Source organism: Lissotriton vulgaris, chromosome 3_2 (genome assembly GCF_964263255.1).
Source record: "Lissotriton vulgaris chromosome 3_2, aLisVul1.2, whole genome shotgun sequence".
Lineage (NCBI taxonomy): Eukaryota > Metazoa > Chordata > Amphibia > Caudata > Salamandridae > Lissotriton > Lissotriton vulgaris.
Genome location: NC_141690.1, coordinates 103,036,192 through 103,058,769, shown reverse-complemented (window position 1 = coordinate 103,058,769; position 22,578 = coordinate 103,036,192). Strand labels below are relative to the sequence as shown.

Below are 22,578 nucleotides of genomic sequence, written 5' to 3'. Positions count from 1 at the left end.
GGCACCAAAGACCAAGGTCAAGGCTGTCGAACCGACGAAGTCGGCGCCAAAGAGAGCCGACACAGACAACAGGCTCAAACCAAAAGAGGGGGTCGATCCTCGGACAAGGCCCGAGACCAAGACAAAGACTGGCTCCAAGGACCCTGTCGAGTCGACACAGCCGACCCCATTCGTATCCAAACAGGTGTCGGAGTCACTCCAACGCATCAAAGAAAAGGCTACGACGGTCGGACCGAAGAAGTCCCAACCCCCAAGTTGGTCGGAAAAACTCAGACCGCATCGACACCAATCAAATTCGGGTTGCCACCGATGGTGCGACCGAAGATGTTCAAACCAAAAAAGGGTATCGGAGCCATTAAAAGAGTGTCAATGGGACAAGGCGCTACAGAAGAGCCTGAAGAACAGGAGTCGAGGCAGTTCATCGACTCAGACACTGGTAGACTATCCATATATAAGAGGAAAATAATACCAGAAACACCCATGGAGTCATATAAGATTCCATTGAAGAAGAAGAGGGATTTAACCACGTCACCAGTTCTTGTGGAACCTCTGCAATCCTATGGACAAGAACCTCAGTCTTTTTCACCCACATACTCAGATGTGGATGCAGGGGATGACGATAATGCGGATGCCACTTCTCATGTGGACACTGATCTCGACGATCAGAACCGACCATGGGCAGACACAGCTGACCCGGGGGATCCACAGAATGCCCCTGACACACATACATACAATGTGGAAACATCTCCTACTGAGGACACTACTGCCTTTAACGCCCTTATTGAAAGAGCGGCGGGTATCCATGATGTGCAACTACATGCTGACCCTATTGAGGAAGATTTTCTGGTCGACACCTTTTCCACTTCGGAAAGAACCGTCAAGACTCTACCCATGCTGAGAGGGGTCCTTAAGCATGCAGATGACCACCAGAGCAAGGGTATTAAACCCTAGAATTGAAAAGAAATGTAGACCGGCATATGTGGACCCTACGTATATAAGAGGACAGTTGCCTTTGGACTCAATTGTTGTTTCTAATGCACGTAAGAGAGCAAACTCCCAGACTACAGGTGATGCTCCTCCTCCTGACAAGGAGTCGAAAGTACTGGAAACTTCGGGAAAAAGGGTGGCAGCGCAGGCAGCTAACATCTGGCGCATTGCCAACACTCAGGCACTCTTGGCCAGATATGACAGGGCCCATTATGATACCCTTGAGACACTGTTGCAACACCTACCAGATCAGTACAAGGAGGGAGCAGAGCTGCTAATCCAAGAAGGAAAGATTATAACCAATGCTTCCATCAAGTGCGCGCTAGACGCAGCTGACACTGCAGCCAGAGCCATTAACACTAGCGTCATGTTAGGAAGACATGCCTGGTTAAGAATCTCGGGATTCAAACCAGAAATATAAACTTCTATCCTCAATCAGCCAGTTAACCCGGACTACTTATTTGGACCTGAGGTTGACACCACCCTTGAAAAGAATAAAAAAGACACCGAGACTGCAAAGTCTATGGGGGCTCTGCAGTCACAGCAGTTTCGGGGTGGCTCTTTTCGTCGCTCCAATAATAGAGGACCTTCAAGAGGCCAAAACACACAGCAGACACAGTATAATTAAGGAAGTACACAGACCACCTACAATAAAAACAACAGGGGCGGATATCGTGGAAACAACATCAAGGGCAGAGGAAGAGGAAACAACAATTCCAGATCCTCTGCCAATAACAAACAGTGACGCCCTGTCACTGCCCCCCGACCATATAACACCTGTCGGGGGGAGACTGCAACAGTTCCTGCCGGTCTGGAAATCCATCACCACAGACAGGTGGGTGAGAGACAGTGTCCAGTACGGGTACTGTCTAGAGCTCACATCCACTCCACCCAACATACCACCAAGACACCGTCCTATGTCCGCAGAGCACTTACACTTATTGCAGCAGGAGGTCGTCAGCATGCTGCAAAAAGGAGCCATAGAGCTCGTGCCTGTAGAAGACCAGGGCTCAGGGGTGTACTCTCTGTATTTCTTAATACCCAGAAAGGACGGGTCTCTCAGACCCATACTGGACGTAAGGCCTCTAAACAGTTACATTCTGTCAGAGCATTTTCATATGCTCACCTTACAGCAGGTTCTACCGCTACTCAGTCAGGGAGACTTCCTCGCAACACTAGATCTGAAAGATTCGTATTTCCATATACCCATACACCCATCACACAGAATGTATCTCAGGTTCACTATTTAAAATCAACCTTATCAGTTCAAAGTCCTCCCTTTCAGAGTAACAACAGCACCCAGGGTGTTCACAAAGTGCCTGGCGACAGTAGCAGCACACCTAAGGAGACAGCACATACATGTCTACCCTTATCTGGACGACTGGCTTATTCAAGCAAAGACGGCCCAGCAGTGTGCCAGCCACATGTCCCACACCATTCATCTTCTTCACAGTCTGGGATTCTCGCTGAATTATCCAAAGTCACATCTTCAGTCCGCCCCGTGCGACAGTACCTGGGCGCGACAATAGACACTCTGGCAGCCAAAGCTTAGCCAAATTCAGTGAGGATAAACAGCATGCAATTGCTGATACAAAAATTCATACCCCAACACTCGCTTCCAGCAAAAGTGTTCATGCAGTTGATAGGCATGATGGCCTCCTGCATCTTCATAGTCCTGCACGCGAGACTACATATGCGCCCGCTTCAGGAGTGCTTGGCACATCAGTGGAATCAGGCTCAAGGACAATTGAAAGACCTAGTGTTGGTGAGCGGTCGGGCATACAACTCTCTGCATTGGTGGAACCCACAAAACCTTTGCAAGGGCCGACCGTTCCACGAGCCTGTACCGCAGATAATACTGACAACGGACGCATCTCTCCAAGGATGGGGAGCTCATGTACTCCATTACACAGTGCAGGGACTATGGACGGCACAGCAGAAGAAGATGCACATCAACCTTCTGGAATTGATGGCAATCTTCATGGCAATGAAAGCTTTCAAAGTACACCTGTGCAACAAGGTCGTGTTGATCCGGAAGGACAACATGACTGCCATGTACTACATACAAAAGCAGGGAGGAACACACTCTCCACAGTTGTCTCATCTGGCTCAGAGCATGTGGAAGTGGGCCATTCAGAGGAACATCTTCCTCATGGCGGAACACCTCCCGGGCAAGGACAACCAGATGGCGGATCTGCTCAGCAGACACAGCCACCAGATGCACGAGTGGGAGATACATCCATCAGTACTCCAACCGTACTTCCAGCAGTGGGGTCATCCAGAGATAGACCTATTCGCCACAAGGGAAAATGCAAAATGCCAAAGCTTTGCCGCCAGGTTCCCACATCCGCAGTCACAGGGCAATGCAATATGGATGAACTGGTCAGGCAAATTTGCGTACGCTTTTCCCCCAGCGCCACTGATACCGCTAGTGGCACGCAAACTGAGGCAACACGCGATGACACTCATCCTAGTTGCTCCTACGTGGGCATGCCAGCCATGGTACACCACACTAGTAGAACTTTCCGTGGTACCGCATCAAAGACTGCGGCTAACACCCAGACTTTTAACGCAGAACCATGGCGATATTCAGCACCCAGATCCGCAACAGCTCAACCTGGCGATCTGGCTCCTGAAGTCTTAGAATTTGGCTACCTCAACTTGCCGCCAGAATGTATGAATATCATCAAGGAGGCAAGAAGACCCACAACCAGAGCATGTTATGCGGCTAAATGGAAAAGGTTTGTCATATATTGTAACAATAATGACATTAACCCACTGGAACCATCAATTCAAAACATTATCTGTTATTTGTTGCACTTATACAGATGTAATCTAGCGTACAGTTCCATTTGTATACATTTATCCGCAATAGCAGCTTATCTTCAAAACAGGCAGCACCTCTCACTATTCAGAGTGCCTGCCATTAAAGCTTTTCTAGAGGGACTCAAAAGAGTGATCCCTCCCAGACACCCACCTTCACCGGTCTGGAACCTGAATGTGGTCCTCACCAGACTGATGGGACCACCTTTTGAACCTCTACACTCTTGTGAGATTCAATTTCTGACCTGGAAAGTTGCTTTCCTAGTAGCCATTACCTCACTAAGAAGAGTTAGTGAACTCCAGGCACTAACCATTCAAGAGCCATTCATACAGGTCCACGCAAATAGAGTTGTACAACGCACCAACCCTACATTCATGCCTAAGGTGATTTCGCAGTTCCACATGAACTAAACCATAGAACTGCCAGTTTTCTATCCTAATCCAGAAAATATCGCAGAGAGATCTCTACACACATTAGATGTCAAGAGGGCTCTTATGTACTGTATAGACCGAACAAAAGATTTCAGAAAGACAAAACAACTGTTTGTTGCCTTTTCTCCACAGCACAAAGGCAACCCCATTTCCAAAGCAGGAATAGCCAGATGGATCGTTAAGTGTATACAAATTTGCTATGAAAAGGCTAAATGCTCACTAACGATTCCTCCAAGAGCACACTCCACACGTAAGTTAGGAGCATCCATGGCTTTCCTGGGGAATATTCCTTTAGAAGAGATATGTAGAGCTGCCACATGGTCCACTATACATACGTTTACGAAACACTACTGCGTAGATGTACATTCAAGACAGCAGGCAGCTGTAGGACAGGCTGTTCTCAAAACTCTTTTTCAGACTGCTGCAGCTGGCACGGGCAGCCGCCGCTAACAAGAGGGACTGCTATATAATCTATGCACAGATATGAATTCAGCAGCCCACATGCCTCGAACCGAATATGCTACTTACCAGTATGCATCTGTTCTTGGCATGTAGGGCTGCTGACATTCATTTCGCCCACCCTCCTCCCCAGCGCCTGTAGCAGCTGTAGCATTCAGAATTACTATGTAGCATGGACATCACTCACTGTATTACACTCCATCTCTGCCACAATGGCCAAAAACAGTCTAAAGATGGAGGGGATGCCCATGCGCACTGTATTCCAGAGGAGGAGCCACCTATCTCGTGATACTTCGAAGACTCTTCCAGGACAACAATGTGCAATCATCCGGACCCAACACTAGGCGTCAATCTATGCACAGATATGAATGTCAGCAGCCCTACATGCCAAGAACAGATGCATACTGGTAAGTAGCATATTCGTTATGATTGGTAGTCCTGTGGTTCCGCGATACTGCACTCTCTTCGCATCACGGATGTTCTCGTGATGTGGTTATGCAATGTATTTATTTGATTTGGTTCCATGCTTGGCTCGGAATATCAACTATGTGTATCTTAGAAACATAATTCAGTTGCCTCAGGATTCACAGCTGCTGGACGCTCCCGGTCGTGGGTGTATTCAATTGTAATAAACCCATTTTCTCAACATCAAGGAGTCTGCTGCCTCCTTACTTCATCTTGGTGACGATCGTGATCACTTACTCTTCCACCACCAAGGACCCATACCTGCTGTTCCAGTCCATTTCATGGGCGCTGCTATTTGTTGCTGTTCCTGTCTGTTCACTTTGGATGTGAGCCCTGCCTCCTATTGGTCGCCCGTCGCTTTCTGGCCAACCTGTTTCCTCTTGGCCTCGCCTGCAACTTCAATATTGAAAGGTACTGTTGCAGTCTGTGTTTTTCATTGCTGGGCTAGTAGACATTACGTGCTCAAGCTTACGTGCTCACTCTAGAATTTTGCGTTGTCTCGTTCATCTTTCCATGACAACCAACAACTCGTTCTTTCGCTGAGGTTCCCTTGACAACGAAGCACTTGTGAGCCCTGGTGAGTTACAAGCTGCCACAGCTCATGCAGGTGCTCACAGAGGAAAATAAATAAATAAATAAATAAGAGAGCTTTCAGTTTATTTTAAACATTATTGATTTCTCAAATATTAAACACAGCATAGCACTAATTTTTTTTCCTACTCTTTGCTTACAGTGAATTCACATATTTGTCAGTGAGCTCTTTTTACAAATTTTTAACAAAATAAGTTTTTACTTATAATTTCCAGTCTGTAGTTATATGGCTTTTTCACAGCAGTTTCAACAGCCCCCTCCATTCTTGCAGACACTTGGCAAACCTCCAATTAAGTGGCGTCAGTGGTTAAGAAGTTTTGAGAACCATTTTGTTGCAATTGATGCCGGTAAATTTCCACCAGCAGGCAACGTCGATATCTTATATGGTTGTATTGGAATAGCTGCACAACAAGTTTTTGACAATCTTCCTAAAAATTGCAGCAACAGGTGGGTCAGGTGATGATTGGAATGCTTACAAGAAAGCCCTAGCTCATATGGGGAAGCAATATTCTGAAGAACTAGCATTGAGTGCTGATGAGGGCATAGAGGAATACATTGCTGAGTTGAGAACTTTAGCTCCAACTTGCAATTTTGGCACAACCAGAGATATTTGCATTCAAGACCAGTACATCTTTTTCCTTTTTCAAAAAAAAAATTAAAGAAAGGTTGTTCAGATGCAAGAATTCTCCCCTACTAGAAACTGTTGAATATGTTATGATCTCGTCTAACGTTCTTTAAGAAAGTCAAACATCTCATGGCATACACATGGTTGTGGGCTACTTTCTGTGTGTGATGAACATCGGAAACAAATCTTCCAGGGAACCTTTTAACGTGTTTCAGGTGTGGTTCAAGAAGCCATGTTGTTAATTCTCCCAACTGACCCGCAGCTTGAAACCAATATATGTCCTGCAAGAAAGTGGGTAACTTTCAGGCTGTATAAAGAGGTGAAAAGAGATTTACAAAGGTCACTGAAGACATTGCCAATTATTCTGAAAAACTGAGCAATGTTGTTTTGACTATTGGATGCAAGTTATTTGAGACGAGCAAAGCCAAAGGCTCTTGGTCATGGCTGACTAGTGATCTCCAATAACCATTTTGTCAGAGGTTACCTTTCATAAAAATTGCAGTATTGATGTTGCCCTCACGCAATCTCACGTCAACCCTAAAGCTTTTGGTGAGACGGAGATTGACATGCTTTGGTATTTTTATTCCAGACTAGAATGTCTAGGCGGGCAAACGTTCATCAAAGTATATGCTGCTCTTAGAGGCAGAAATATTATAGGTTGGCAGGGTTTGGCCAAAATAGGTCTGTACCTTAAGCCAGGTGCGGATCAATCTGTGGTTGTCAATGAACTCGCAGCTGACTATGATAACATTCTAAGTCAGTTTCCTTCAGTATTCAGCAACAAAGTAGGTAATGTCTTAGACTTTGAACATCAGATTCGCCGCAAACCTAATGCTCAATCAGTTGTGCATAAAGTACGCCCTTTAGCCTTAATGCTAAGGAGGAGTTAAAAGGTGTTCTAAAGAGTTTTTTTATTTTTTATTATTGATTTTCACAACTTCTTGTACAGTGTACAGTTAAAGAGAAAAATAGGAAAATTAAATGATAGAAGAACAGCAGCATACAGTACATCTTGATCAAGTTAAACAGTAAACCAGAAAAAAAAGAAACAACAAATGATACGTGACTATATCAGAAGCTTACATGGGAAAGAACTTAAACAAATTGACATCATTACATACAGCATGTGGCATACATGTTTACATAGAATCAGCATCATGTTAGTCGGGCTCAGCAGCAGTACGCAAGTATATTAACAGGGGCTCCCAGATGTCATTGGGCCTTGAGGACGATGGTAGCTCCTCCGCATAGAGGACTACATTTTCTCTACAATGTGACAGATCTTTAAGCCACTGTTATGCTGTGGGGCTCAGTGCATGATCCCACACCATCGCCACCCAACGTTTGGCGACAAGCAGTGCCACTCTCACTAACCTACCCGTGGCACCTTTTATGAAGGGAACTAGCCCCAGTAAGCATGTCTGTGGAGAGCATTGCAAAGCAATCCAAATAATCTTTAATCGAAGGGTAATCACAGAAGCCCAGTATTCCGACACCCGCCTACAGGTTCAAGCTAGATGCCAGAAATCTGCCCCCAAAGCCCCGCATCGCTTACAAGCATCTGTGTCCTGGAGCCCATATTTAAAAAGCTTGTACGCAGTGTAGTAAACCTGGTGCAGATATTTAAAATGTATAATAAGCAAATTTCCATTAGAGGTGAGGGCGCTAGTAAGTTGGCAGCAGGTTTCCCATTCTTTCTGCGTGAGTGGTGGGTCGAGATACTCATTCCAGGTGCCAAGGCTCTTGTCGCATGTGAGGGGCCTGTCTTCCTGAGCAGCGCGATACAACTTAATAACTAGCCTGTGTCGGGTGTGGGCCATGGTAAGTGTGCACAGCGCCAATGCCTCTGGTGGCTCCGTAGGGTATATGGTGTAGTGAATCTGCAGCGCCTTTTTTAGTCCATGCATGTAAAACAGAAAGAGCGGTGTCTTATTCTGAACATAATCCATGTCAGTGATAGTCAGAAAGGTGCCTCTCGGAATTAGATCTTGCAGCTTAGTTATGCCCACTTGCCCGAGTGCACACAATGCTCCCTGCTCGTGTGTTACGGATATGCTTGATTGGTAAGCCGCTGGTAAGAGTGGGGAACATAATGGTAGTTTTCCTGCCACTCGACCTAACGCCTGCCAAGTGGCAATCGTAGAATTAATAGTGTTGAAAGTATTGCGGGTGTAGGCCTGTGGTTATGAGTTAATAAGGAGCTCAATGGGGTGGGGTGTGTGTCCCAATGTTCCACAGCCACATGAGGGACAAATGCATGCGGGGCGAACCAGAAATGTGCGTATTGTGCCTGTGCACAAAGATATTAAAGATAAACATCAGGTACATTGAACCCTCCGTGTTTGTAATCTAGTGTGAGAGTCTTCCAGCTCACCCGCGCCTGCCATCCCCCCAGTCGAGGCAAAGCAGCAGAGTGCGCAGATTTTTAAAAAATTGTTGCGTGAGTTGAAGCGGTATGTTACTGAAAAAATATTAAACTTTGGGTAACACCACCATTTTAACCAATGCAATACGGTCTGCAAGCAAAAGCGGGAGTTTTACCCATCTATCCACTTGTTATTCCAATATTGCTTTGGCAGTCCCGTAGTTCTTGTGTACAACATCCTCCGTATTACAGTGGATCCATACCCCCAAATATTTTACAGAATATGTGGTCCATACGAGGGAAAATTCAAGTTCTTGTGGGATGGTGCTCTCTATCAGCGGCATCACTACAGACTTGGACCAATTAAGATGGAGGCCAGAAAAACAGGCAAAGCGGATATACTCACGTAGAACTGCCGCTAAATAAGTGCGGGGCTCTCGTATAGAAAGCAGCATATTGTCTGGGTAAAGAGATATGATAACAGGCCGATGTAAAAAGTTGAGAGCTGAGCACTTATGAGATTGTCTAATAAGGCAGGCAAGGGGCTCCAGTGTCAGAGCAAATAACATCGGTGATAGCGGGCACCCCTGCCGAGTGCCCCTGGTGATTTGTATCAGGTCTGATGTGTAGACCTCCACCGGCACGCGCACCTTTGGCCCAGCATACAAAAGGCGCACCCAGTTAATAGAGAGGTGAAAAGCCCATCTGCTGCAATACATAAAAAAGATAGCCCATTCTATAGAATCAAATGCCTTTGTGGCGTCAAGCATGATCGCCGCCGCTGGCAATTCAGGATTGATAGTGTGGAGTGTAACAAATAGCGTTGGTGAATTATGGGCGGTAGAGCGCTCTGGAATAAAGCCAGATTGGTAGGGCAGGACCAATTTTTGCATGAGCGGCTGAAGGCGAGTAGCCAGAATCTTCGCCAAGATTTTTACATCTATATTAATCAGTGACAGAGGCCTGTAAGATTCACAACTAGTGGGAGATTTATCTTTCTTGAGTAGCATTATGATTAGTGCCTCGTGGAGTGACGGCGGTAGTCTGCCTACATCATACGCTTCAGCATACATTTCTAATAAATAAGGGGCAAGTTCTTCAGCATAAGCCTTGGGGAAGCCATCAGGGCCTGGCGCTTTCTTATTAGGTAATGCTTTTATCGCCATTCGAATATCTTCCACCGTGATCGGTTGATTGAGGTATTCCCTCTAACCTTCTGAAAGCCATGCAATGGCTATCTGTGAGAGGTATTCATCAAGATCGGCAACATCTGTCTCACCTTGCGAGGTGTACAATTTCTCATACGATTGCCGAAATTGATTTGCTATGTCTGGAACACTGTAATAATCTTGGCCCTCCTCATCTGTTAATTTAGTAATTATATCAATCTCCAGGTGGTGTTTAATTTTATTAGCTAAATGATGGTACGGCTTGCCACCCTCTCCATAGGCACTAGCTCTATGTCGTTTAGATATATATCTCATCTCTTCCTCCGCCAAGATCGCCTGTTCAAGAACAGCCTCTTTAAGGGAAGCTAGGGTCGACTCACCAGACGTGGCTTCATAATACTGCTCTAGTTTTTTTAGAGTAGTCTCGAGCTTAGACAATTGTCTTCTCAAATCCTTTAACATACCAGATGTCGTGCTGATACAGGTGCCCCGAATAGTGGCTTTAAACCCCTCCCAAAGCACCCCAGCGCTATCCACAGAACCCTTGTTATGTGCGAAGTATTGTGTTATGGCCTCTCGGATCGTCTCTATTTAACCCGGGTCCAACAGTGCTTCAGGCCCAAAGCACCACGGGAAGGCCCTAGGGACAGCTTGCGGGACAGAGCGAACGAGGCAGACAGGACAGTGATCTGAGAGTGTACGCAGCAGCCCAACCACGTCCGCCACGCAGCCCACCGCCGCCTCACTCAGTAACCAGTAATCAAGACGGGACCAGCTGCCATGGATGGTGTAAATATTTGTGCCCTCCAGTGTGTCAGGGTGTCTATGGCGCCAGACATCTATCAATCCCAAGTCTGCCATTCCATCTTTAATTGCACGCGCTGCCCCAGGAGAGTGACCCTCCCAGCCGCTAGATTTATCCTTATTTGGATCCAAGTATGTATTAAGGTCCCCGCCCCAGAGAATTATAGCATCCGGGAGCGCCGGGAGAACAGCAAAAATACGCTCATACAATATAGGGTTATCATTGTTAGAACCATAGGTATTGACAATAGTAACAAGCGTGCCCAACAGCTTCCCATGCAGGATAGTATAACGACCTGCTGTGTCAGCATGCGTTTGGATTGCAGTGAATGGGAGAGTTTTTTTGACAAGGGTGAGAACGCCACGGCTGTAGGATGAATGTGAAGAAGCAATCCGATATCCAGCTCAGCGACACCCCACTAGCCTATCCGTGATTTGTGTCAGATGCGTTTACTGTATAAGGGCAATGCCAATACCATGGGGATCCAAGTGCACCAGAACTTAACTAATCGTTTTTGGCGAATTGAGCCCTCGTTCATTCCATGTTAAATTGGAGATGGACATCATATTACTATGTACAATTACAGCAAACTATATCTGAGACGCACATAGCCCAATGCTTCAAAAAGCCTATCCTCACATGGAAGCAAGTACTGCTGTGGGTGTTTGAACGCACATACATTCCGCTGTTGAAGGATTTAAAAACAAAGTCAGTCATGTTAAAAACCCCCATCACACCCCCCTCACCCCACCTCCCCCCAAAGCCCCCCACCAACTTTAGCGGCCCCAACATGCCAAAGCCTTCCCAAACCTCCAGGAACAATTCCCAAGTGTAATACCAAGGGAGAATCCAGTTGCGGGGATTTATCATAAGGGGGGGGGTGCCTGAGCACAGTAACCCTCCCAGTGAGAACAGGAGGTGGCCAAGCCATCATTTAAACACCTGCTTGCTAATTGTTACGTCACCTAGCAATAACTGAACTATCAGCGCTAAGCAAATATTTCCACCAAACATCAGTGATAGCATTATAACAGTACATCTCAGTTATCAACACACTGATGTTAAGTCCAGTGTGGCAGTGCAGGTAATGGACGACAATGCAGCTCAGCAATAACACAATAAACAAAGTTGAGACATGACATGCTGACAGTGGACACTATCACTCATCTGTCAGTTCACTACTTCCTCCGGCATCAGGCCCCACACCAGAGGTGGGGGAGCGACTGCGTTGTGTAATGTTCTTAGCAAACGTCATCGCCGACTTCAGGCAAGTGAAGATCTTGTGTTTCCCATTGTCCTCTATGCGCAACCTTGCGGGTACAGCATGGCATAAGGTATTTTTGCTGCGATGAGAAGTTTTTTTTCCAGGTTGATACTCTCTTCGAGCCTCTTGAACCACCACCGTGAAATCAGGGTAAAAGGTTAGATTGTTCCCTTGATGCGTGATGGAGCCCTTCTCGGGTGCCAGCCGGAGCACAGTGTCCCTGTCTCTATAATTCAAAAGGCGACCAATGATAGGGCGTGGAGGTGCACCTTGAGGTAGGCAGGCAGCCAGAGAACGATGAGCATGTTCCACTGTCAGGACCTGAGACAACTGGTCCGCCCCGAAGAGATCATGAAGAAGATTCTCCACGTATGTTTCTAAACGTCCTGTGTTCGTGGATTCTGATAGGCCCATAATGCGGACATTTTTGCGGCGCGATCTAGCTTCCATGTCTTCATTACGGGCATGTATGACTTCCAGCACCTTCTTCAATAGATGCCGCTTTTGCATTAACTTGTTGCAGACCATCCTCCGCGTCTGATATGCGGGTCTGCTTCTCCCAGACGTTGCACATGCTTATCCAGTTTCGTGGACATGTGGGCCATGCATAGATTCAAATGATCAATCTTACCATCTATGGACTGAAGACTAGCCTGGACCGCTAGGAGAGTCAGAGGCTGCATGTTGAGAGGCCCAGCTGGTCTTACGTGGCTCCAATGTGAGCCGCGGCTGGCCACGTTCGGATTTGCCCATGATGGTGACTAAGCTTAAATTAGTCGGAGCAAGGCCCGGACAGAAAAATAAAAAAGGAGGTGAGTCCCTCTATGTCAGGCAACATGGCACACAGAGGATTGATGAGATGGTGAAAAGAAGGAGATACTGAGCAGATTGTAGTACTACGGTTTTGTCAATGTGCCCCCAAATCGCCACCAATATTACCTGCCAGGACCGCCCGCAGTGAAAAATGTCAGCGAGATAGAAAAACACTAGTCAAAACGGGGCCAGCAGGAGAAATATAGGCCCTGTTCGTGGTCAGAATAGAGGCACAGCTGCGCAATGGAGGAAACAATGCAGCAAAATGAACATGCTAAGATGAAGCAGTGATGCCAGTCCGATGAGAGGCAGGGATTCAATGCGACATAGATGATAGTCAGGGAGGGCTGCAAGGCCTCACTCTCAGATGGGGCAACGCTATGGGTTTCACTTCCACACTAAACCACAACCGCAATACTGAGGAGGAAGGAGGACAGCAAAGCAGATCGGCATCAGAGCAGCACCTCACAGGACCCCACCACAGGGGTGAGTTGCAAATGCACTGGATCCACTACAAAGCGCCACTGCATCACAGCGCTCAAAATCCTCAAAGGCAGAATGAAGGGTACAGATGTCACCAGCCCACAGACTGCCTCAGTCTCCTCTGGGCAAATGGCGCCGCCATCCGCATAAGGGAACCACTCCTGGGCGGCAACAGGCAGTAATCGCAGGCACTCAGCGGGATGTCCCCCCGTGCACCAACGGACGCCACACCACACAGCAGGAAGGTAGGGCTGCAGCGCACACACCGGGGAGCCGCTAATCCGCTGCTCGGCACAGAACACAGACAGCCCTGCAAGGATCTAGCCCCCAGCCGCGAGCGAAGGAGGGCAGCACAACTTCCCACACACCCGCACCGGCGGGCCATGAGAGCCGAGAGTGGCCTACCCCTTCATCACGGTTCCTCTCAGTGCCAGGAGCTTACCGGCCCTCAGCTTTTACCTCACAGTCCCCGGGGCATGGGTCTAGCAGCGCCGTGCCCCCCACACCAATTGCAGCACAAAGCCGGCACCCCTCGCGGCCCACCCCAGTCAGTCCTCACCACAGAGGCTGGTCGCTGTCCGTGACGTTGCTGCTGCAGGCCAGGGACCTCGCTCGCCTCCGATCTGCAGTAACTTTGGCACCGCCGTCAGCAATTTCTTGCCAGAATATGCCACACTCCTTCACACTTTTGCTCCCTAGGGCATTTTTGATCCATGTAACTTGTTGTTTGCATTTGTATCTTGTATTCAGCACATTTATGCAACCTGCACCCATTTCACTTTTCTCTCCTGTAATGCACCGATTGCTACCTCTTATATTCTGGTTGCTCACTAGTGTCACTTTTGCCCACTAGTGCCATTTTTGATCCATGTAACCTGTTGTGTTTGCATTTGCATCTTGCTCCTGCATATCATTATTGTTCACCCTCCCGCACTACCTATACCGCCATACCAACATGGATCCCATCGGCAAGCACACATATAAAATCAACTACCCACCCGTGCTCACCAAAAAAGCCGCTAAACGCTTTAAACACGACTTCCTTAGGTCCCACCCAGAAACCCCCTTTGCCGACACCTACTTCTCATCGGTCAATGGACCCTTGAACACCGATATCATCTTCCACACCACACGCAGAGCTCAATGAAAAAAAGCGTTCCTCACCCTACTCACCGTCTCCACCACCAGGAAATCCATCCGCCCATGGCCTAACACTCTCCATCACACCATCCCAACTCTTCCCAGGCAGAACCACCATCACTATTTACAATAACGGGATTGTCCTAATTCAATCGACAGACAGGAACCTGGAACTACTTGACAACCTGTTCCCCACTTTCAAAGAACACCTATCCAATCCTCGGACTCACACTCATATCACCCCCGGTCCTATCACCCCTGAATTCACAGCACCCACCCACAACCCTCCTAACCCAGTTCAGCACCAGAACGACACTCACCTCACCTTTACACCCAGCACCATAGTCCATTACCCACCTGCTGCAGCTACCCCTCACCCCTCAATCACAGACATAGATCTCTCCCCCTCATACACCACCCGCTCCCCCATCCCCCCTACCAACCCTCGTACCTCCGCTCATCTTCCCATATCCCCCCCCACACTTTGCACTCCCGTCCCGTCCTTCACACCAATCTTCTCAGAACACCCCTCCTCCCCCAACTGCACCCCACACAACATGACTCTCTCTCCGCCTATCTCCCCCCCACACTTAGCACTCCCGTCACGCCTAGCCTTCACCCCTCCTTCAACCTCTCACCCCCCACTCTCACTCCCCACTATCCCACCTCCACCTCCGCAACCCCCAGCCTCCACACCGCCCCCATTTACCCTTCCCCTCTTAGCACTAATGCCCTGCCCAATAACGCCAACACCAACCCTAACACCAATCCTCTCTCTAACACTTCCAACCCCTTCACCAGCTCCACCTCTCCACCCCGATTCCCCCCCTTCTCCAGCAACCCATACGCCTGTTCACCGCCAGTACCCTTCCCCTACTCCGCGCCCAACACCACGCTGGACATGATTATGTCCACCCTCCTCCAAATGAAAGAAGAACTAAACTCCATCAAAGAGTTGCTCATCACACACCCCACACACCCCAGACACCCCCTCCCACCACCACCTTTACACCTAAAAACACTTCCCCCTCACTTCCTACTCGCCTTACCACACAACACTCCCCACACTGGACCTCTATCCCCTCTCGCAATACCACCAATCGCAATACCAATCGCAATACCACCAATCGCAATACTTCCTTTACACCTAACAACACTTCCTCCTCACCTCCTACTCGCCTTATCACACAACACTCCCCACACTGGACCTCTATCCCCTCTCGCAATACCACCAATCGCCCCAGACGCACTACCAATACGATCTCAGACCATGACATACACACCCTTCTCCACTCTTACGTCCCGGCTCCCCAAAATCGCCTAGCCACCAACCATCTGTCCATCCCAACGATTATCTCTAACCCCCTCAGGCACCACACGCATAACAACAGAGGCTCCGTCCCCAACAACCTCACAAATGTACCCCTCACTATAGAACCTTCCTCTACCCTCTGCACCCCTAGACTCAAATGCATACTTCTCAATTGCAGATCGGCCCAAAGACATTCCGCGGGGGTCGCCGATCTCATCATTTCTCTGGAACCGGATCTAGCCATTCTGACTGAAACATGGTTGTCTGATTCTTCTACACCTATCATGGATATCCTAGTCCCCCCAACTACTGTATCATTAGACTTGACAGGACCAAAAAGACAGGCGGTGGAATTGCCTGTATTTACAGAAGCAACCTCTCAGTTATTAAAGCGTCCGCCCCCTCTCTTACTTCCTGTGAATACCTCTGCCTTGATGTCATCAGCGAAAGCAAACGGGTATGCTCACTACACATCATATACCACCCACCTGGGGACAAGCTCTCCTTCTCCCAACAACTCATGGACACAATCTCAACCAACTCAGGACGGCAAAACACCCAAATTTTCCTTGCGACTACAATCTACATTGGAATGACAGCAGTGACACAGTGGTAAATAGCCTCAAAAACGTCCTCAACGCACTTGATCTCACCCAAATATGCAATAGCCCGACCCATGAGAAAGGTTCTATCCTCGACCTTATCATCTCCAAAGAGGACGCTATTCAACTTGAGTCAATCCAACCTTGTGACTGGTCAGATCCTCATATTGTCTCCTTCCTTATCAATGAAAAAATTAAATTTAACCCAGTTCAACCCTCTAAGCCCAAAGTTTGGAAAAGAGACATGAAGAAACTCAACCCAAACTCCTTACCGCCTAACAGCTGCAATCTCCTACTTCCCCCTTCCGGCGCTACGGACGTTCAACTCCTGACTGACCACTATCTCAATGCTATGACCACAATAATTAATGAGGCTGCACCCATGCAACTGAAAAGAGTTTCGTCCAAGATCTCCAACCCATGGTATGACGGGAGCCTCAATGAAGATAGACGGGCCATGCGAATGGCAGAGCGCACCTGGAGATCAGCCCCCTCTGCACTGCACCTAAAAACCCTGAAGAAACAGAGAAACGCCTACTTCAGGAAAATAAAACGCTCAAAAAGAGATTTCTTCAGCCTCCAGCTCGCCCAAGCAAAAAACCGCCCAAGAAAACAGTTTGAGCTAATCAGAACACAATCCAAAGAACAACCCCAGACACTCAGCACCATGGGCGTTACACCTCCCTGTGAAGACTTCTCTGCTTTCTTTAACCAAAAAACCGACAACATAAGAAGCGATCTCCTCAATGACGCAATCCTTTACCCCAACCCCCAACACACAGCAGCGTCTGAACCAAAGAACAATGCTACATGGTCATCCTTTGGCACCTACTCCGAAGAAGAAATTGGCAGATTGCTCAGCACCCTGAAACCATCCAATCACCTCACTGACCCCCTCCCTGCTAACGCTGTAAAAAACTTTACCCCTTTGCTCCTCCCACTCTGGACTAAGATTATCAATAGCTCTCTTCAACAAGGATCCATCCCTAACGCCCTCAAAGTCAGACAAGTCACACCGCTACTAAAAAAACCAACAGCAGACCTCACTGATCTAAACAATTACCATCCTATTACAAATATCCTCACTCTCGCTAAACTGTTGGAAAAATGCGTACAGCTACAACTGACTAAACACGTAGATAAGTTTGATCTCCTCAACCCTCATCAATCAGGCTTCCGAGCAGGGCACAGTACCGAAACTGCTATGACTCACATAGTTGACGACGCCCTCCAAATCCTAGACCAAAACGATACCTGCCTCCTCATCCTTCTTGATCTCTCCTCAGCATTCGACACAGTTAAACATGAGAACCTACTCGAACTATTAAACGCAAGAATGGGCATATCTGGGACTGTTCTCAAGTGGTTCACCTCCTTTCTACACAACCGGTCTCAGAGATTCAAAAGCAACAACCTGATGTCCTCTCCGGTACCTGTATCGATAGGCATCCCTCAAGGATCCTCCCTCTCCCCAACACTGTTCAACCTAGTTATGGAACCTCTCACTACTTTGCTACAAGCATCCAATGTTCACTTTCACATGTATGCCGACGACACCCAACTTTATCTCAAAAGTACAATCTCCCAAGGACATCATGCTTCTGAACACCACGATCAGAAACACCCAATCCTGGCTTGCCGAGAATCACCTCAAACTCAATGCGCTGAAGACTGAGTTCCTCCTGATCTCACCTCCCGCAAAAATCTCTACCGCTCAAACATGGCTTAAGCACCTAACGGCTCTAAATGTACAACCTACCATCGTAGACTCAGCAAAATCTTTAGGCATAACACGACGCCAATCTCAACATGCAGCAGCACATCAGCAAGGCAACCAAAGGAGCGAACTTCCAAATCAATACCTTGAGAAAGCCAAAGACTTCCAAACTGCAGTACAATCTATAGTCATCCCGCACATAGAATACGGTAGCACCGCCCTCTGCGGGCTCCCCCTAACTACAACGGCACCCCTAAGAGCGTTCCTTAACGTTGCAGCGAGACTCATCACTGGCTCAAAAAAACACTCGCATATTTCCCCTGACTTTGAATCCCTGAACTGGCTACCTTTTGAAGCCAGAATACATCTGAAAATCGCCTGCATGACACACAAGGCTGTACACATAAACTCACCCGCCTACCTCACTCAAAAGCTGACAATTTCTGGTGGCTCTAGAACTACTTGAAGCACAAACAATCTTCTGCTGAAGCCTCGAAGATTTCGGAAGGAAAAAACCTATAAACGCTCCTTCTCAGGAATGGCGCCCAGGATCTGGAACTCACTCCCTCCTGAAACCAGGCTCATCTCCTCCAACAAACTTTTTAAGAAAGAAGTAAAAGCGATCCTCATGGCTAAATACACATGATCAATTATTCTGTATTTCTCAAGAATCCGCTCTGTACTACCTGCCTGACCCCTTGGACTATTTGTATTACTTGTATTATCGACTTATTTGATTGTATACGTTCCCTCTTTGTATATTTTTATATTGTTGACGCACCTGTCTGACTTTGCATACTGTACCTACACCACCTCAACTATTCCTACTCTTGTACTACTGATGCACCTGTGTGACTATACACCCTGTACTCACCTACCTCAACTATGCCTACCTTTTTGCTATCTCCAAAAGCATTTTAAGCACGCTTAAACAAGTATATGCTCCTTCTTTTTGTACTTTTATATTATTGGCGCACCTGTTTGACTATGCACCTTGTACCTACACTACCTCAACTTTGACCTACCTCTTGTATTTTGACCTACCTATGTAACTATGCACCTTGTACCTAACTACCTCAACTATTACATTCTATTATTCTATCACCCCCTTGTCCTTGTAAAGCGCTCTGATATCTGCAAAGATCTTGTTCACGCTATATAAAACTTTCAAATAAATAAATAAATTTCTTGCCAGAATATGCCACACTCCTTCACAGCGTAGACTTCGCTAAAATGGCCTTAAACGAAGGCGGGTGGTGCAGGATAATGGAAGGATTATGGGCTTGGCCGGCGGAGCTGCTCTACAGAGCAGCCATCTTGCCGTGCGCCCTCTATCACCCCCCCTGGTGTTCTAAACAGTTTGTGTGCTAAGGGTATCTTTGCATCTTGCGATTTCTCTAAATAATTTTCTCCCATAGTTTTAGCTATCAGGAGAGGTCAGGAGAGGCCAGATTGATGAGTCTGGAATGACTGTCAGGCGTGTGAAGTGCAAATTTGCTGTTTAGGAAGTTGAGTATTTAGGCCATACACTTTCGTCTGAGAGTATAAAACCCACGTTTCCACTCAATAAAGCCATTAGGGATTCTGCACCGCCTCAAGATAGGGAAGCTCTTCGATCCTTCTGAGGGCTCACAGAATACTATGCCCATTTTGTGCAGGGTTAAGCACAAAACGTAGAACCTCTGAGAGCACTTCTAAGGAAAAGTGTTAAGTTTGTTATGGACAGACAAACTCCATCTTGTTTTTGAACGAGTAAAGCTTCTCCAGCTTTACGTTAATTTCAGGACGGTCACAAATGTTTTGTGACTGTTGATGCCAGCATTACTTGTCTTAGAGCACCGTTGGGGTAGTGGGTTGCAGGTAAAGAACGCACAGTTGCTTTTGCCTCCTGGACTCTACAACTAGCAGAAACACGTTACAGCACCATTGAGCGTGAAGCTCTCGCGTGTGTGTGGACTATTCAGAAATTCGGTCAGATATTTGGGGACGTCAGTTTGAGTTATAGGTTGAGGACCCTATAGCTATTGGGTCAGGTGATGCTCCTACAAGCCCAATCCTTATTCCCGCCTCCCTATTAAATATAAGGAATGTCACTCCGAGGGTTACAACCAGAGGGCAAAAAGCCAAACTTAATACAAAGAATTCTAACCCTGAACATTTAGTTAGTAATGATAATCTAAACGTGGGAGGGCTAATACAGAAACAAAAAAGGCACCTGCAACAGTAGCCAAAACACAGGGTCCAAACACTAAAAAAGGCCCCCCTGTTGTAACACCTGATCCAAGTAAAGACAGCAGTCCTAAAGACAGAAATAATGATAATCCACCCAGCTCCTTACTCTTCCCTTTACATAATGAGGGCCTATTGAATAAAATAGAGCATTTAATGAAATCTCTAATGGCTCCACTCTTGGAAAGAGTAAAGTGTATAGGAGATAAAGTAGACAACCTGGAGAAAGTTTTGCTTAGCCGCCAGATTACACTAGGGCAACCATCTGATGTAGCGAATCCAATGCCCACTATTAAACAAACTCGTTTCACTACACAGAACACACTTACAAGTAACAGGACTCAGCCTCTACCTGAGGGCAGAACCATAGCTAAACATACAACGACCACTGCGGACATCACGAGTAGACCCCCACATAAAACGTTAAGGGCAGTGGATTCTAAGGAGCTGGAAAATGTAGAGGGCACCTTAGATCAGGGCACGAATCAGGAGAGACATTTAAAAGAGAACCGAAGAGCAGTAAAGGACCCTTCCCCAACCAGAAAACCAAGCAGGACTTTGTCACGCATTGATCTCTACCCTATACGGTAGTACTAGTAGGTGTCCCAGAACTACCCCAAGGAAGATCTAATCATTCCCCGAGCTTCGAAATAAAGTGGCCCACTGGCTTAACAAGAACAGGCCCCTGCCTCCTGATATGTCAGGGCCCATATTATTTGCAAGGAGACTCAGCTGGTTGGGCCACAGAAAAAAGGATCTCCCGGGGGATTGCGTTGTGGTAAACTTCAGGGACAGACTGGTCGTAGAATACATCTCCACCTGGCCTTCCCAGTTTAGCGATGGCAAGATACTCACCAGGGACTTGAGCTTTTTCTACCCCCAACTACTTTCATTCCAATCTATCAACTACAATAAGGGACAAGCTAACAGACCATACTCAGAGGTCGGGGGGGAAAGATATAATATCCCAACCTTTAATTATTTTGATAAGCTCTCGGATCTGGAGCAGGTAGATTGACTCGCTGTAAGGGCTCTGACTGAACCCATAGGCCCTAGCGATTCCGTTAATTCTTTACCCTTAGATAACTTGGAACAAAGTGGTGAATTAATTAACGAAGCACTACCAAATTCTGCACAGGCCAGTTCCCGTGTGGAACACGTGGAAGTAGCCCATAAACCGGGAACAACTCGGGGTGACCCCTCGCTGGGCATTCTGTTTTGGAATGTCGCGGGTCTCCACGTAAAGGCTGGAAACAATATTTGGTTAGATTTCATCCACGACTATAATGTGTTGGGTTTACAGGAAACGTGGGCTATGGTGGAGCTTCATATCCAAGGTTATAGAACTTTCTCTTCTCTAGCCTTACCATCTCCCTCTGGTAGGGCAAAGGGGGGATTGGTCATATATGTATCCAACACCCTACCACTCCAATGAATTGATTCAGTAAAACTGGAACCAAACTATCAAATACTTATTCTGCACCAAACTAGTGCTAATGCTCTGGTAATAGTGTATTTATATAATAACCTACCCATGGATGACCTAATAAGTGTAATTAAGGAAATAGGCCTCTGTCTCCACGAACTAATCACTAAGGCCCGCAAGGAGCTGAACATAGTTTGGGGTGGGGACTTCAATCAGACCTTGTGCAAGCATAGCGCCAACCTACTATGTGGTATAGCGGATGGAAACAGCGATCCGATAACCCACTTTCCTCATACTGCAGTTGGGAACATCTTGAACGAAACCCTGTGTGGCTTAGATCTTACCATCGCTAATAATTTAGTAAACCCTCCTGCACCTGTTGTTCCTACCTACAATGGTAGAGGAAGGCTTAGTATAATAAATTTTATATTTATATCTGGGACAGTGGGAATGGCCCTCCTAAACTGCAAAACACATGATATCGCTGTCATGACCACTACCCGAACAGCATCACCTTAAAATCCCCCAAGCATTATCAGAGGCCCAATGTAGAAATCCTTCTGACCCAGAATAACCTTATAATGGACAGAGTAAATGGCTACTCATTAAGATCGGAGAAAGTGGATCCGCTGGCTATTACAAGAACCTTGGTTACAAGTTTTAGGCAGGAGTTCGCAAATTGTTTAGACCCAGCAACTACAAGTGAGGTAATACTGGTTAATTTTTCCAAATTGCTGATAGCAATCAAGGACAACCTTTTCATTAAAACGAAAACTGGTAAAATTAGTGCTAACGGGTGGTTTGATAGTTCCTGCACAAAAGCCCATCGGAACCTGAAACTAGCCCTAAGTAGTAAAGACAGAATGCCAAA

At 47.0% G+C, this 22,578-nt stretch overlaps 1 protein-coding gene across 2 annotated transcripts in view; it reads left to right on the top strand.

The window, feature by feature from the left end:
• LOC147725374 (uncharacterized) overlaps positions 1–22,578 on the top strand; it is a 2,508,159-nt gene that overhangs the window by 371,671 nt on the left and 2,113,910 nt on the right. The gene's annotated exons all lie outside the window — the stretch shown is intronic.